At 42.8% G+C, this 17115-nt stretch overlaps 1 pseudogene; it reads right to left on the reverse strand.

Annotated features, from left to right (window-relative positions):
- Positions 1–9348: 9348 nt before the first annotated feature.
- Positions 9349–15321, reverse strand: LOC136468560 (uncharacterized; annotated as a pseudogene).
- Positions 15322–17115: the final 1794 nt, after the last annotated feature.

The following is a 17115-nucleotide window of genomic DNA, read 5'->3' on the forward strand; positions in this document are numbered from 1 at the left end:
AAGATGGCAGTACAGCCCAACAAAGCAGCCGCAACTGCGGTACAAGGCAGTTCCAAGGGAGCTGTGGGATCTGCCGGGACAGTGAGAGGACCCTGCTATAACTGTGATCAACTCGGGCATTTCTCGAAGTTTTGTCCGTACCCGCCCAAGAAGAAGCAGCAGACTTATAATGCTAGAGTGCATAGTACAACAGTGAATGAAATTCCAGAGGGAGAGCCCGTCACTGCTGGTAAGTTTCCTGTCAACGAAAACCCTGCAGTTGTTCTATTTAATTCTGGATCATCGCATTCTTTTATGAGTCAAGCATTTGCACAGAAACATGAACAACTATGCACAGAATTGGGTTATGGTTACCGTATAAGTTCAGCAGGGGCTGATGTTTTGACCAACCGGATGGTTCGAGGGGCAACCCTTGAATTAGGTAGCAGGAAGTTCCGAGTGAACTTGATAGTTATGCCTGGGTTAGTCTTGGATGTCATTATAGGGATGAATTGGATGAAGGATTGGGGAGCAGTCATAGATACTGGAAGTCGAGTACTTACCCTTAAGGATCCCCTAGGTGAGGGTACTTTCCAAGTACCATTGCCTCGAAGAACAGACCTTATAAGTGTTACATGCGCTACAGCAGTCATTCCTATTCATCAGATTCCGGTAGTGTGTGAATTTCCGGATGTATTCCGGATGAGCTACCTGGTCTTCCGCCAGATAGGGAGATTGAGTTTGGAATTGAGTTAATCCCCGGAACAGCTCCGATTTCAAGGAGACCATATCGGATGCCTCCAGATGAGTTAGCAGAGCTGAAGAAGCAATTAGAAGATTTATCAAAAAAGGGGTTTATTCGGCCAAGCAAGTCTGAATGGGGATGTCCCGCTTTGTTTGTGAAGAAAAAGAAAGAGGGCACGTTGAGAATGTGCGTAGATTATAGGCCACTCAATGCTGTGACCGTCAAGAATAAATATCCCTTGCCACATATTGATGTTCTGTTTGACCAATTATCCAAGGCCAAGGTGTTCTCCAAAATAGATTTGAGATCCGGTTATCATCAGATTAAGATTAGGCCACAGGATATACCAAAAACTGCATTTTCCACCAGATACGGGTTGTATGAGTATCTTGTCATGTCTTTTGGCTTGACAAATGCTCCTGCATACTTTATGTTCTTGATGAATACAGTTTTCATGCCAGAATTGGATAAGTTTGTGGTAGTGTTCATCGATGACATTCTGGTGTACTCAGAGAACGAGAAAGATCACGAAGAGCATCTGAGAACTGTCTTGACCAGACTTAGAGATCATCAATTGTATGCTAAGTTTAGCAAATGCGAATTCTGGTTGAAGGAAGTCCCTTTCCTGGGTCACATTCTGTCAGAGAATGGAGTTTCAGTCGATCCAAGTATGGTGCAAGAAGTTATGAATTGGAAAGCACCGACCACAGTTCCTGAGATTAGAAGTTTCTTAGGACTAGCGGGTTATTACCGTCGCTTTATACCAGATTTCTCGAAGATCGCCAAACCAATGACGAGCCTCCTACAGAAGGATCACAAGTTTGTGTGGACAGAGGAGTGTGAAGCAGCTTTCCACACTTTGCGGAAACTGTTGACCACTGCTCCTGTTCTAGCACAACCAGATATTGAGAAACCATTTGATGTGTTTTGCGATGCATCGAAAACTGGATTAGGCTGTGTACTTATGCAAGAAAGGAGAGTCATAGCTTATGCATCACGTCAATTGAGAAAGCACGAGGTCAACTATCCAACGCATGATCTTGAACTTGCTGCAGTTGTGCACGCCCTAAAAATTTGGAGACATTACCTACTTGGTAATGTGTGCAATATTTTCACGGATCACAAGAGTCTTAAATATATCTTTACCCAACCAGAGCTAAACATGAGACAAGCGTAGATGGTTGGAATTGATCAAAGATTACAACTTGAATGTGCAATATCATCCTGGTAAAGCCAATGTAGTGGCAGATGCTTTGAGCAGGAAGTCACATTACTTGACTGTGCAGCCATTACTTGAAGATGGATTCGATCTAATGCATCCTGCTGTGTTAAATAGTATTCAGATTAGTTGCTCTTTGGAGAGTAAGATAATAGAAGGTCAGAAAACTGACAAGGGGATATTCCACATCAAAGAGAAAATAAAAGAAAAGCCGTCTCAACACTTTAAAGTGGATGAACAGGGCGTATTGTGGTTTGACGACCGTCTTGTGGTTCCCAAGGATCGAGAGCTTAGGAATAAACTCATGGATGAAGCTCACCTTTCTAAGTTATCTATCCATCCTGGAAGTAGTAAGATGTATCAAGAACTAAGATCTCGATATTGGTGGACCAAAATGAAGAAAGAAATTACAGCCTATGTTGCCAGATGTGACACATGTTGTCGAGTGAAAGCCATTCACATGAAACCTGCCGGTATGTTGCAACCCTTATCAGTCCCTAGTTGGAAGTGGGACGATATCAGTATGGATTTTATCACGGGTTTGCCCACTACTCCAAAAGGACATGATTCGATTTGGGTAATTGTGGATCGTCTTACCAAGACCGCTCATTTCTTGCCGGTCAAAACAGATTATCGACCACCTCAATATGCCGAGAAGTATATCTGCAGAAATTGTGAGGTTGCATGGTATACCAAAGACCATAATATCTGATAGAGGCTCACAGTTCACGGCTCATTTTTGGGAACATTTACACAAAGGCTTAGGAACTAGTTTAATTCGCAGTACCGCTTATCATCCTCAGACAGATGGTCAGACTGAATGAGTAAATGCTGTTTTGGAGGATATGTTGAGAGCCTATGTATTGTCTTCCAAGGGATCATGGGAGTCATGGTTACCATTAGCTGAGTTTTCTTATAATAATAATAGCTATCAAGAAAGCATCAAGATGGCCCCATTCGAAGCTTTATATGGCCGAAAATGTAGAACACCATTGAATTGGGTCGAACCTGGAGATAGAAGGTATTATGGCATTGACTTTGTAGAAGAAGCCGAGAAGAAAGTTCATATTATTCAGCAGAATATGAAAGCTGCCCAATCACGTCAGAAAAGCTATGCAGACAAAAGAAGGAGACCCCTTGTGTTTGAAGTTGGTGACTATGTTTATCTGAAAGTCACGCCAATGAAGAAGAAAAGGTTTGGAATCCGAAGAAAGCTTGCCGCGAGATTCGTAGGACCATACAAGATCTTGGAACAAAGAGGTCCAGTAGCCTACAAGTTAGAGTTACCTGAAACAATGAGTACCGTTTTCCCAGTTTTCCATGTATCACATCTCAAGAAATGTTTGCGTGTTCCGGAGGAAAGAATAGAACCTCGAGGTATCCAACTCAAATCAGATTTGGTGTATCGTGAACAACCAGTCCGGGTGTTAGACACTAAGGAACGTGCTACTCGGAATAGTGTGGTGAAAACATACAAGATACAGTGGAATCATCATGATGAGGGAGATGCAACTTGGGAAACAGGAGAGTATCTACGAAAAGCTTATGAAGAATTTTATAACAAATGGTTCGTAACCCAAATCTCGGGACGAGATTTTTATAAGGGGGGAGGGCTGTAACACCCCGGTGTTATGACTGCATTTAGGCATTGCTAATCCTACCTATCGTGCATCATCAAGCATCCTATTCATACATGCATAATCTTGCATATAACAACTGAAACAGTACTTCGAAACATACGAAACATGTTTGTGAAAAGTAAATGATGCATACACTTATTAGAGTTGTTTTGCTCTGATTCTTGCTTGCTAGTTGAGTAGAAACTGTTGGTTATGCTTGAAAATCATCTAGAATTGTTTAGCACAATTTTTGGAGCAAGGTTTGTATTCAAATTAATTCAAAAATTTTGCTTCCAAAGTAATTTCCCAAAATTAGGGTTTTGAGTTAAAATTTAACTTCGATTCTATAATTTAAAATCTAGATAGAATTAGACTTTGGTCATAAAAGCAAAGTTGTAGGGAATTTAATTCTAAGCAACTTTCATTTTTGGTACATTTTCAAAAGAGGTCATTTTCTTGCTCAAAATAATGTTTGAAAGATGGCATTTTAAAATTTTCTTGAAAATCAATTGAAAAATTCCATTTTTATTTTCTGGGCCGCCGCCTCGCTTCTGGCCTGCCAGCCGAAGCCGGCCCAGCGAGCTCCCGCGCGCCGCACGCGCCTCGCCTCGCTCGGCCCAGCCCAGCGCCGCGCCAGCCCGGCCTGCCTCCGCGCGCCGCGCCGTCCCCCTGCTGCTCGCCGCGCCACGCCACGACCGCGGCAGGAAGCGTCCGCCGCGTGGCGACCGCATGCCGGCGTCAACCGCCGCGCAGCAGCCACGGCCTGACGTCGCGCCCACGCGCCCGCCTTGACCTGCTGATGCCCGCACGCTCGCTCACTCACGCCCGCACTTCTTCTCCTTCTCCTCCAGAGCCGAGAGCTTGAGCTCCGCCCTCGCCGCGCCCGCCGCTCCGCCGACGCCAAGCTCTCGCACCGCCGCATCATTTTCCAATTGCTCGCGCCCACAGCTGCGCCTCGCCTTCCTTCAGCTCACGCTCGCGCTTGCGCCGCCTTCCGAGCCCTGGGTAAGCTTTCCCCGCGCCTCGTCACCGGCGTCCATGGCGCCGCCGTGCTCGGCCGCCGTGGAGCGCCCTTTTCCTCCCCTTCTCAGCCGTGCTTAGCTGCCTGCTCATTGCGCCATAGCCTCGCACACCTATTGCGCTCGCTGGCTTGCGCTGTCTTGGCCGGAGACGGCCGCCGGCCGCTGGCCGAGCCGCGCCGTCGCGCCAGCGCGCGCCCCGGCGTGTCACCATGCCTCGGCTGGCCAGGCCGAGCCAGGCCGTGGGCTGACGCCCTGATTGGGCCGTCTCCCCCCCCTCTCGCGCTTGGGCCGAGCAGGCCAGTGATGGCCATGGGCCAGCTGTTCCCTTCGGGCCGGCCCAGCATTTCTGAAATGAATTGATTTCCATTTATTATTTGTTATTTGAAATCAAAAATGGTTTGAAAAATGTTTGGATGGTCAAACTTGCTCCAAATTTGTTGAAACAAAAATTGCTAGGTTCCTTATCACCAGGTCTACTTGGGAAAAATAGTGCATGTCATTTTTGATATACTTTTCTATAAGATTTTATTTAATCTTGAATATTGCTGATAACTTGAAAAATATGTAGAAAAATATATAGGCTTCAGAAAAATATGATTCCAAGTTTGTTAATCTTCTTATGTCATGTACTTTCTAGGAAAAATATATTTCATGCATGTGCTGTGGGAAAATTTTGAGGTGTAGTTCAAGTACCTTTAATGGCTGATTTTTGTTATTTTTGCTAGAGCACAAATTTTGTATAAAACATGCATGTGACAATTTTTGTATAGTGATTAATTACTGTTTAGAATCTAGGAAAAATACTAATTCTGTTGTTTGACACTTTTCATAATACAAAGTAATTTCATGCTCATTTTTATGCTATAGCTTGTCATTTTTGTGTAGGATAGTTTACTTATCCAAATGCCATGAAATTTTTATGGTAGTCTGTTTAGGGTAGTAGTATGCTACTGCAATTTTCTCAGATTTTTAGGAGCATCAGAAATATAGGTTGCTATTCAAACCTATTATTAATTAGGGTTTAAGCAAGTGTTGCTTTAAGTGTGATTAAGAAATTAGTAAAGCTTTGGTGTATCTTTGAAGCATTTCATAAGATAGGTTAACTTAACATATTAGTAGTAGAAGAGAATGCAGTAGATGACATGTGCTTGTAGTATAGTTCTTAGATGATGTTGACTACCTTGCATTTCAACATATCCATTGCATGCATCTCCTTCGATGCACCGTTTGCATGATCCCTTACGCGCATTGCATCATACAGGATCGCAAACCGAGAACCCAGTCGTCATTCCCGAGGAGTCCGAGGAGCAGTTCGAGGTGCAGCAGCAGGAAGTGCCGGAAGCCGAAGAGGAGGACGTTGAGGAACTTCCGGAGTGCCCCGATCACCGCCCGAGCTCCTTCGAGAGAGGCAAGCCCCGGAGCATTTTTCTCCCGGTTTGCAATAATTTAATTAAATGCTTTACTTTAAATTGATGCATTACGTTCAGGAGTTGTTTGCAACCGTTGCTGCATTATACCTTGCTTACCTTTGTTATACTATATCCTTGTTACCCTGGTATCCGCAGTCGAGTAAATGCTTAGCTGGCTTAGACCGGTAGAAGTCGGGTGATTTCCTGTCACCTGCGAGCTATAGGTGGTTACCTGGATCTGCTTGGATGACTATGAAGTCATGGTATAACTAAGTGTTAAATGAAGTTGAGACCGGACGGAGACTTGCAGTGTCTTGGGCTGTAGTGTTTTCCGTCTGTGTCGATTAAGGACCGGCCGTTGTTGGGCCTCGAGTCATGTTGAACGCATGCCTTACATTTAGCTGGCCGGATAAAGTACCTTCCGACCGCGAAGCTGGGAGATTTTTCGGGCCGAGTAAATTGCCCGCAGCGCACTGTGCAGAAGCAGGTGTGGTAGGACACGGGGGCGGGATGATAAGGCCAAAGTGCAGTCGGTCGGCCCCCGGGTACATGTGGTTCCTGGCAAACTCGAGGTTCCTGGAAAGTTGACTCGGTGATCAATATCTCACTTTAGCGGGTGAGTGAGATTTGTGTAAGGAACAAATCACCAGCTGGTTAGGAATCGATTCGAATCGCCATCGCTCCTGGATAGTGAGCACTTGACTTGAGTTACTTCATCGTAGTAATTGTTATGGAACACTTGGACAGTTATAATGAATATGACAGTGTGGAAGTTGCTTAATGATCATTGGTTATCATTATCTGTTAATCACAGGTTTACTCTAGTATAGGTGCAAATCTAGTTGACAGGTTAATAATAATTAATTTGGCAATAATGCTTTTAGAAAGGTTCTGAAAATGCTAAAAATGCTTCTTTTTGCAAATGAGTCAGCTACCCTACTATAAAGCCCTTCATAATCCTTGGTGTCATTTATTTTCGGTTATGTCGGGTAAGTCTGGCTGAGTACCTTCTCGTACTCAGGGTTTTATTCCCACTTGTTGCAGATGGGCAGATGTACTATGGCTACTGTATCAACTGCCTGTATCCTGCGATGGGTGATGCTTAGGACCATGGGCATGGTCATTCCTTACGTCTCATCTGATGCTTTTGTTGGAGATGATCATTCACTGGCACTATATTTGAACTCCGTGTGAGTGTGCGTGGTTTTAAACAAATGACTTCCGCTACTTTTATTCGAACTTGTTTTGTAATAACTATGTTTAAACTCTGAGGTATCGGTTATGCAAACTTTTATGTAATATGTGATTGGTGACCGCTAAACTTATTACGATCATGGCTGGGACATAAGTTGGTTTGAAATCCTTCGTGATTTCACGGACTACCGGGTTATACGGGCTTAAGTTGGCTAAATCGTCTGCTCTGGCGGATGATTTTCTTACTTAATTTCGTATAATTGGTCGGTTCTGTTACAGCTACTTTAGCAGTACTTTTCAGTGAACAAATAGTATTTTTCTCTCATAATAAATCAACATAAGCATTAGCATAAGCCAAATTTCAGCAAAATGAATAGGGCCAGAGTTTGGTAGAGCTTCATTTAGAAAGCAAGAGAAGCTAAAGGCCGGAGCCCCTCAAAAAACTCCAAAGAGAGTTTTCTCATTACGGTTATATTATGTAGCATAACTTATATACTAATATAGCGAAGAGGGTACATCTATTTTAAAAACGAAGAGGGTACATCTTTGACCTCCACGTTCCAGTTACTTCTGACATTGTACTAGCACTATCTTCGTCCTAAAAAGATATACTCAACATGTGGAGCTGCAAGGGGACTGTAAGCCTTCATGTATGTGGTGATCTCTCCAAGGAGATATGTGTATAGTTATAGGTCTGGTTGTATATATGTGGTGTGAGTGAGGTGTAAGTGTGTGTCTGTATACGAACAGATTCTACAGCTATATCCAAATGAGAAGTGTCAAAAAAGATATAATTTTAATCTAAATTGATTATCTTAATTTTGATTAACTCTACTTAAACATTATCTTAATTTTGACTCCGAATAGGTATTATTATAAAAATATATTTCATGACAAATTTAATAATACTTATTTAATATATAAAAAAATTTAGTTAAATTTTAAATCGATCAATTTAGCACGGTTTTACAAGGATGCCGGGACGGAGGGAGTATATCGCGAAATTTTGTTGAGCCTGCGTCGTTCCACGTCGGGACGCATGATGCTCCGATCCTCGCTAGAGAAAACGCAACAATGTACTCCATGTACTGCATGCAGTTATCGCGTGAACCTCCTGCATCATATTCATCTACAGTATCGTATCGTTGCATTGCAACTAGACCCCTGGAACAACCCAAATATCTCTTGACTGTTGTAAAAAAAAAAACCACAAATATCTCTTGACTTCTGGAGCGCAGGCACGAGGCATCCCCTGGTGCTGGTGGCTGGAGGCTGGAGGCTGGAGGCCGGTGCTCAGGTAAGGTCGCATGCAAATAGGCAATGCAAGTAGGCGGGCGGCGTCCCCATCCGACACGATGCAGCGATTCAGCGCCCAGGATCGCCACAGGAGCGTCGCTTTCGCCTTTCGGGGCGCCACACTGTCTACTGCACTGTGTGGATAAGCTTCAGCCTCCAAGCTACGTACGACGACGGCCATCCAGCCCCACCTTGATCTCATCTGCCGCCGGCCCCCAGTGACCCAGTCATGTCACCATAATGACCACGATTAAAACACGAGCTGATTAGTTGGTTTCAACCGTACAAGATACTACTGTAGAATACAAAACAAATATCTGCTACTGCTAGGAGTAGACCTGCGCTGCGTGCAAAACTTTCTGGTCTATGGCCCTGTTTTTTCTTGCGCTCCTAAAATCCATGTCACATCGAATGTTTAGACACATATATAGAGTATTAAATATAGACTAATTACGAAACTAATTGTACAACTGTGACTAATTTACGAGACGAATCTTTTAAGCCTAATTAACCCATGATTTGACAACGTGGTGCTACAATAAACACGTGCTAATGATAGATTAATTAGACTTAAAAAATTATCTCGTAAATTAGTCTTCATCTATGTAATTGGTTTTATAATTAATCTATATTTAATGTTTTTATTAGTATTTAAATATTCGATGTGACATAAATTTTAAGAGTGACTAAAACACCCAACAACCCCTGGAAACTTTTTTTTTTCGTCTTCCTAGTTGTCAAAGTTAGGTTTGACTGCCGACCTTTCTTGTAGTGCAACGGCGACGGGCAGCGGTACAAGTGCACCGGTCAAAAGTCCAAGTGAAAAGTTACTAGCCGCCAAGCCGTCGGTTTTTTCACTGAGAGCCTACGTCTCAGGATCAGGAAGACCAAACTGCACGAGGTTCAGATGTACCTAAAAGGCAGTTACTAATAATAAGATTATATAAGGTCCAAAAACACACACAAAAACACTTATTGATCGAATCGATGATGGTCAGACAGACGTTGGGCACACGAACAATACGTTTGGTACGGAGATGAAATGGAACAAATCAAAAGCCAACATCATCAGAAGAAAAAGTACTACTCACATTTGTAGCAATCTGGAAAGGAGGATTGCCATTTCTCGGACCAATAGGCTTTTGGTGGGCCGGCGACAGTCAACTCACTAGGCCTGGCCCAAAATGTGCATTTTTATCTTTCTTTTTCTACTGCATGTTTATCTTGACTACTTTCGGTCGCCCTGTTTGTTTGGGCTCGTTTAGCTTATAAGCCGTACTTTTTCAGCCAATGAATAGTATTTTTCTCTCACACCAAATCAACCAACAGTACTTTTAGCAATGGCTTATCAGCCAAACAAACCCAAACGAACAGCCCCCCCTCCTCCCCCACCAGAAAAAAAACGTAATTCTAGTTTTGAACCTGTTTAAACGCTTGTCCACATTCAAAGCTAGATTTCTGTTTTTTTGATAAAAGGCTCACGAAGGTTTTTGGGTCGAGGACATGCCGTCTGACCGCTCATGATGGCTTGTTGGAACAACTAGTCTAGGGTGAAAAGTACCATGTTGAGAAGACTAACCCTGTTGTCAAGGTGCTCGAGCTTGGTGTGGACATTACAGACCAGGTAGTTGTGCGTGCCAATGCTCTGTGAAATTTCATATGCTAAGGAGCAAAAACTCATTGCTGGGGGAATACAGCAAACCGGCATGGCCACGTGATCAATGTAAACCTGACACTAGAGCTTGGACTTGTGGATAGTGATCAAGTGTCCAAATGATATGGTCAACAAGGCTCATGACACCTTCCAGCTAGAGGAACAATATGCTGTCTGCATGGATAAAGTGGTAACCTTTACAGCGGGTACATGATCTCCTCTATTCAGATTCTCCTAACCATGTCAGTAGGGATCAGCTCACATCTTCGGATGTGACAGGGCTGGTGTTGCTCATGAACTGAACTGTGGTAGTGAGAGATCGGTCTCATCTGAGTTTGAGGGGAGGAGATAATTAGCAGATGGTGTTTGCGTTTTTTTATAATAAAAATACAACTGTGGAGGAGAAATACATATAGTCATGAGGTGTATAGCCCTAAACTATACAAGATGCCAGCATGGGGCAGAAACTGTTTTGTCTCAAATTTGACGCAAGGTGCCGCGATTCTGCTGTTTTCTAGACTAGCCGTGGATTCAAGACAAGGGATGCACTCACTTTTTTTGGCTGAAAAGACACTTGAAGTACCACATCTTGATATTTTCATTGATGAAAAGATTTTAGTTATCCAGTGGACCATTGCCACTGAATTGATGTCAATTAGAATATTTTGGTAACTTTCCAAAAATTTTGGATATTTTTCTCATTTTTCTAGAGCTAAATTTATTTTTCTTGAAGCTTTTAGAATTTTTAGAAGTTTAGGGGAAATTTTATGGTTTAAAAGCCTTATTAAGCATTCACCAATTCTCTATGAACTAAAAAGGCAAACCACCTTGAAAACCACTTTAAAAATTTGAACAGTTTTTGGAGTTAAGGGGCAAAATGTTTGGTTTTAAAGTTTAAGGAAGAAACAGCCTGTTCGGCTGGTGCTGATACGATCATATACGATCATGGATTATTACTGCTGGCTGGTTTGGTGTGAGAGAAAAAATACTATTCTGACTGAAAATTTACGATCGTTTACGATCAAACGCACAGACTGAAAATCATACAATGTAAATAGTTCAGGGAGGCGAAATAAATATTTTTCTTTATCTAATTAATGACCACCGTCTTCGTCCTGAAATATAGTGTATTTTTATTTGTCCTGATAAGTCAATCCATCTAAAGTTCCTAGCCGCCCACGCCAAGCCGTCGGGTTTTCACTGAAAGCGTTCGTCTCAGGAGGACCAAAGTGCATGAGGTTCAGATGTACATGTACCTAAAAGGTAGTACTAGTAAGATTATGTAAGGTCAAAAAAAAAAACTTAATGATCAAAGCGATGATGGTCACGAACAATACATCTGGTACGGAGATGGAATGGAACAATCAAAAGCCAACATCATCATAAGAGAAAGTACTACTCACATTTGTAGCAATCTGGAAAGGAGGATTACCATTCTCGGACCAATAGGCTTTTGGTGGGCCGGCGACAGACAACTGACTAGGCCTGGCCCAAAATGTTCATTTTTATCTTTTTTTTTCTACCTGCATGTTTCTCTTGACTTGACGGCCGTGAGATGTTAGATGAAATGGCTCACGAAGCTGTTTGGGCCGGACGAGAATATATGCTCGTCTGACTTGACCGCGCATGATGGCTTGTTGCGACAACTAGTCTAGGGTGAAAAGGTACCTGCATGTTGAGAAGACAAACGGGCCCTTAAACTAACACAGGCTAACTACTGAACACAGCTAGCAAACGTGCTTTCCCTCAAAAAAAAAAAAAAAAAAACTAGCAAACGTGATTTCCCTAAAAAAAAACACCTAGCCTTGGTTATTAACATCAACCAGGGATGGATGAAACGCAAGCAAGCACAAACTTGCCTGAGTGCACAAGAACAGACTTCGTTAAATTCTAGAAGCCTCTTTTTTTTTTGTGAACAAAATTCTAAGCCTGTGAGGAAAGACAACGTTGACCAGGTCACCTTCACCAATATGGAGGCAAACTCAACCTTTATCTGTTGACCGCTCCATCCATGATTGGTCGTTTGGAAGGTACAACAATGTTCCGTATTGTCACTGCTGAAAGAAGGCCCTGAACCTACCTTCAACTTCACATCCATCCAAGTATCTATCACTGCAGCAACAACACATCTCCTTAAGGCACGTGGCTCACCAATGGCGCCCTTAAAGAGCTGGATTTCTTCACATAACCCACTGGTAAAACATTCCACACACAAATTGAAATTGCTTTCTACTTCAGATATGATAACTTCTATCGTTGCCTCAACTGCAAAGTCAAGACGTGACACAGTTATGTCAACTGCTCCACAATCGCCATGGATGCGTTTTGTGAATGCATAAGCACTAGCTGTGGTTCTCATCTACGAGTGATACACCATCAATAAGCTGTAGATCATCTTTCTCTTCTCCGCCCGTCTTGATCCTCATGTCATATTCAATTAGAGTAGTGTCACACAACTCAATGCCTCGCTTAGGGCCAGTCATTTCTATGAGGGAACCCTACAAAAGTATTATATATTATATATTCAGTAGCTCTTCCGGTAAAAAAAAAGTAAGAAATGTCAAATACTTCACTTATGAGGTTTCACTTGTATGAGTATTTAGCTAAAGTGACATTTTATGGTTGATGACTTTGTCACATATCAAACCAAGTGGAAGTGCACGTTTATCGCTTTCAGTAGTGAGGCTTATTTCTTTATTTCAAATTGCAAATTTAACTACTTATGCCTAGGTGAAATAAAGAGGGCAGAATTTTTTATGCATCTGCATTCGCCTATAAAGAAAATAAACAAAAACTACATTTAGAAGTGTGCAAGCAACCAAGAGTTCTCTGTTTCATTTTCTTTGGTGCATGTTACACTCCCATAGTTTCATATATAATCGAGGTTAAGTCTTATTATAAATCACAATAACAAAACCCTTGGTGTGGCGGTGGCTTACACAATCTATAAAAAAACTATTTTACAACTTTTGAACATTTTAAACAAATAATCACAAAGAAGCATCTTTTTGCAGTTGTAACATAAAATACTACTAAATAATAAAATAATCACAAGATAGATATATATGGCACACAAAAACAACTTAGGATCTCACAAGTACTCTCTCTATCCCAAATTATAAGTCATTCCAACTTTTCTGGAGAGTCAAAGCATCTCATGTTTGACCAAATTTATATAGTAAAATAATAATATTTATGATACAAATAAGTATCATTATATTCTTCATTAATTATATTTTCATAGTATAACTATTTGATGTAATAAATCTTTGTATCTCTATAATTTTAGTCAAACTTGAGATGCTTTAAATCTCCAAGAAAGTTGGAATGACATATTTTAGGATGGAGAGCGTTCGTTGAATAAATAAAGATATAGTTCATACAACATTAATATCCATCCTGTCCCAGGATCCCAGCTTGTTGGTATAAGAGATTAAGTGGTTGTAGTATGCCATCAAAATTACGTAATATCCAATCCCATCTATTCTATAAATGCATGTGGTCAGTTTGGCCTAGTGTTGGAAAAATTAATGAATACCGAATTTGAAATAATTGCAAGAAGTATGGGTGTGCACACCTGCTCGACGATGATGGGATTATTCCTGCTAACATTGAGGACATAATTAAGCAATGGATCGAGAACATCCCGCGCAGCCATATATCCATACAACTCTATGGGGCCACCATCCACATCAATCTTAGCCAACTTTAAGGAGAAAATTTGCAACATGTGTCCTGGAGAATGCATCCCACAGGTTTGCCTACCCGTAAAGAACATGCAATCTTTGGGATCTGATAACATCATTGCCTCGATCCGAGCTTCATAAAACATCACATGGTATATTATAGTGGGATATTAATACTGGGATAGATACAAGCTAGGCATATGATAATATGATAATTAAGTAGGCATGACCCTTTGAGAGGATCCATTTTCACAACCCATCAATCATTATTCTAGTTTGCTTCAACCCCCAACAAAATAGCTAATTAGAAACTTATTTAACACCTTGGGTACAAAAATGCCAAATAGTCATGAAAACCAACCTGCCTGTAGGTCACTGTCAAAAATTTCCTTTGCTAAAGACACATAAAGTAGTATGGACAATAAAATTTTAAGTGCCCTACAAACAAAATGTCATGTGCCCTAGGCATTTTTTCCTTTTAGCTTCCAGAGGTATATCAAACTATAAAAAGTAGATACGGTAGTCTAGACATAGAAGAACAATAAGACATATGATATATAATGAATTGTTAATTTATTACTCCCTCCATTTTTTTACATGTCATATTAACTTTGTCCTAAGTCAAATATTACTATCTTTGACCAATCATTTTAAAAGTTCCTTATTGTAGTTTCACAACATATGGATTACATACTATACTATATATGAAAGTATTTCTCATAGAGAATCTAAAAACATAAATCTTAAGATATGAATCCATATTTTAAAAAAAAAAAATCAATTGTCAAAGATATAAATGTTTGACTTAGGACAAAGCTAATACGACATCTAATAATAAAAAACAGAGGGAGTATATGTAATAAAGTGTTGTTTTCATATATATGAGGCGTGTTAGGGGCTCAAACCAATTATTGAGAGGTTTAGCCTAAGATGACGACAGTGGGCAATTTAATGGCACAAGCTACAATCTGCTTATGGGGGTCCATGGCTGGCTAAACATGTGGCAATGCATATACCATCATTCAACTAGTGGAAGTAATGCAAAAACCTTAAGATTTCTGTGGAGAATTTATTGGTTGACCTTGGTCCTACTGCATAGCCTGAATTTTGTGCAGGAAAATAGAAGAAATGGGGGGGGGGGAGCCATTGTTGATCACTTACTTTCATTGTGGTCGGCAATGCGATACTCTTTTTTCGATAAATAGGTGCCCCTTTATATAGAACCATCACGGTACGTGCTATATGGAGATATATGCATAGGGCGCACATCTTCGTCAGGGTAGTTACAGTGGTAATGCTCGAGCTGCTGAGCTTCCAGACGCATGAATTCTTCATCATCGCTGAGCTCACCGGGAGGACCATCGCCACATAGAAGAACAATCTTCTTCCTTGTATGTTTGTCGCCGTCGTCATGCACAACCATCCTCCCATCTCGTTCGCCATTGTCTGCTTCAGCCAACGTGTCGTCGACGCCTTTGATTCCACTGGTGGTGGCCATGCTGCGAGATCCATTTGGAAATCTTCTGTGTCACCATTAGAAAGTATGAAACAAAATAAAAGTCAATCATCTTAATTAATTAACATCAGATGGACGACGACTCAAATAAGATGAGATGTGGTCTGGAACTATATGTAACATGCAGCCCAAAAGTCAGGAAAACCAGGGGCGAGATAGGGGAGGGGAGCTGCCCGCCGCCACCGCCGCGCGGACGTAGCCCTCTGGCAAGCTCAGGCAGCGGCGAGGGAGGGAGGGGTGTTAGATAATCTACTGCTACCTTGTGTGAACACAGCAAGGGAAGACAGCGCCGAAAAGGCCCACTGCTGTGATACTGTAGCTGCTGTAGGTGCAGGCGCCGCACGGCTCACCTACAGCACTGCAGCCACATGCAGAGGCCGACGCAGAGTCAGCTCTGTATGTTATCTAGTTACTGTTACAGCATGTGCGCTGTACTAGGACTAGATGGATAGAGTTGTATAAATAGATTACCAAGACAACTCAGTAAAGAGAGTTTAGATTTGCCATCTCACAGACAGGGCTTCGGCCAACGGTGGTGTCTTTTATTGTGTGTGCTTGCTCTGTTCTCTCTTCCTCTTCTAGCTCTAGCTTGTTCGTGGTTGGCACGGTTAGTAGGTGCTCGGCAAGATTGGTGAGTGGTTCACTCACTTGAGCCGGTGATCCTATGGGCCAACAAGTGGTATCAGAACCGTACAAGCGCCGTCGCCAGACTAACCGCTGGCGATGACGAGCGGTTCGAAGATGGGCGACAACAGTGGCACTACTGTGGCTGCCCAGCCACGACTGGAGGTCGTTGTTCGCACGGTGCGGGAGGTCAGCGGCACCAGTTGGCCAACGCTGACTCACACCAACTATGGAGAGTGGTCGGTGACCATGAAGGTCTCAGAGCCCAATGGCTCAGGAATGCTGTTGGCAAGGGCACCGACATTGAGGAAGATGACATGTCAGTGTTGGAGGCTATCCTCGCTGCTGTACCGGTGGAGTACAGGGAGCCGTTGGGGGCGAAGAACTCGGCTAAGCAGGCGTGGGAGGCTATTGCGGCGATGCGCGTCGGTTCTTACCACGCAAAGAAGGCGACGGCTTAGCTTCTGAAGCAGGAGTACGCCAACCTCAAGTTCAAAGATGGTGAAACGGTGGAGGACTTCTCCCTCTGCCTGTAGACGCTCATCAGCAAGCTGAAGAGCCACGATGTCACCATCAACAAAGAGGAGGCAGTCTCCAAGTACCCCCACTCTGTGCCGGTAAAGTACATCTAGATCGCTCTCTCCATAGAGATAATACTGGACTTGTCCACCCTCACCATTGAGGATGTGACAGGCCGTCTGTGGGCGGTGGACGAGTGCCTAGAGATGGCGACAGCAACAAAGGACAACAGCAAACTGCTGCTAACAGAAGAGGAGTGGGCTGCTCGGAGGAACTCTGGGAAGGCAACCTCCTCCAGCCGCGGTGGCGGTGGCAAGCGCCACGGCAAGGCTTCTTCGGAGAAGAAGAAGCAGGTTGACCCCAACGTCTATCGGTGTTGCGGGAAGATGGGCCATTGGGCATGGGAGTGCCCAAATCACAAGCAGGAGAAGAAGGCTGAAGCTCATCTGGTGCAAGCTGATGATGAGGATGAGGCCACTATCCTGATGGCGATGTTCTATGCACTGCACGACGTTGAGGCTGAGGAGAAGGAAGAGGTGATGATGGTGGAAGGACCTGGAAAGGCCCTAAAGACTGTCAACCTCGACGAACCACGCGCCCAAGTCCATCTCGGACGTGTGGGCACCGACTAGG

The sequence above is a fragment of the Miscanthus floridulus genome, chromosome 8 (assembly GCF_019320115.1).
Source record: "Miscanthus floridulus cultivar M001 chromosome 8, ASM1932011v1, whole genome shotgun sequence".
Classification (NCBI taxonomy): domain Eukaryota; kingdom Viridiplantae; phylum Streptophyta; class Magnoliopsida; order Poales; family Poaceae; genus Miscanthus; species Miscanthus floridulus.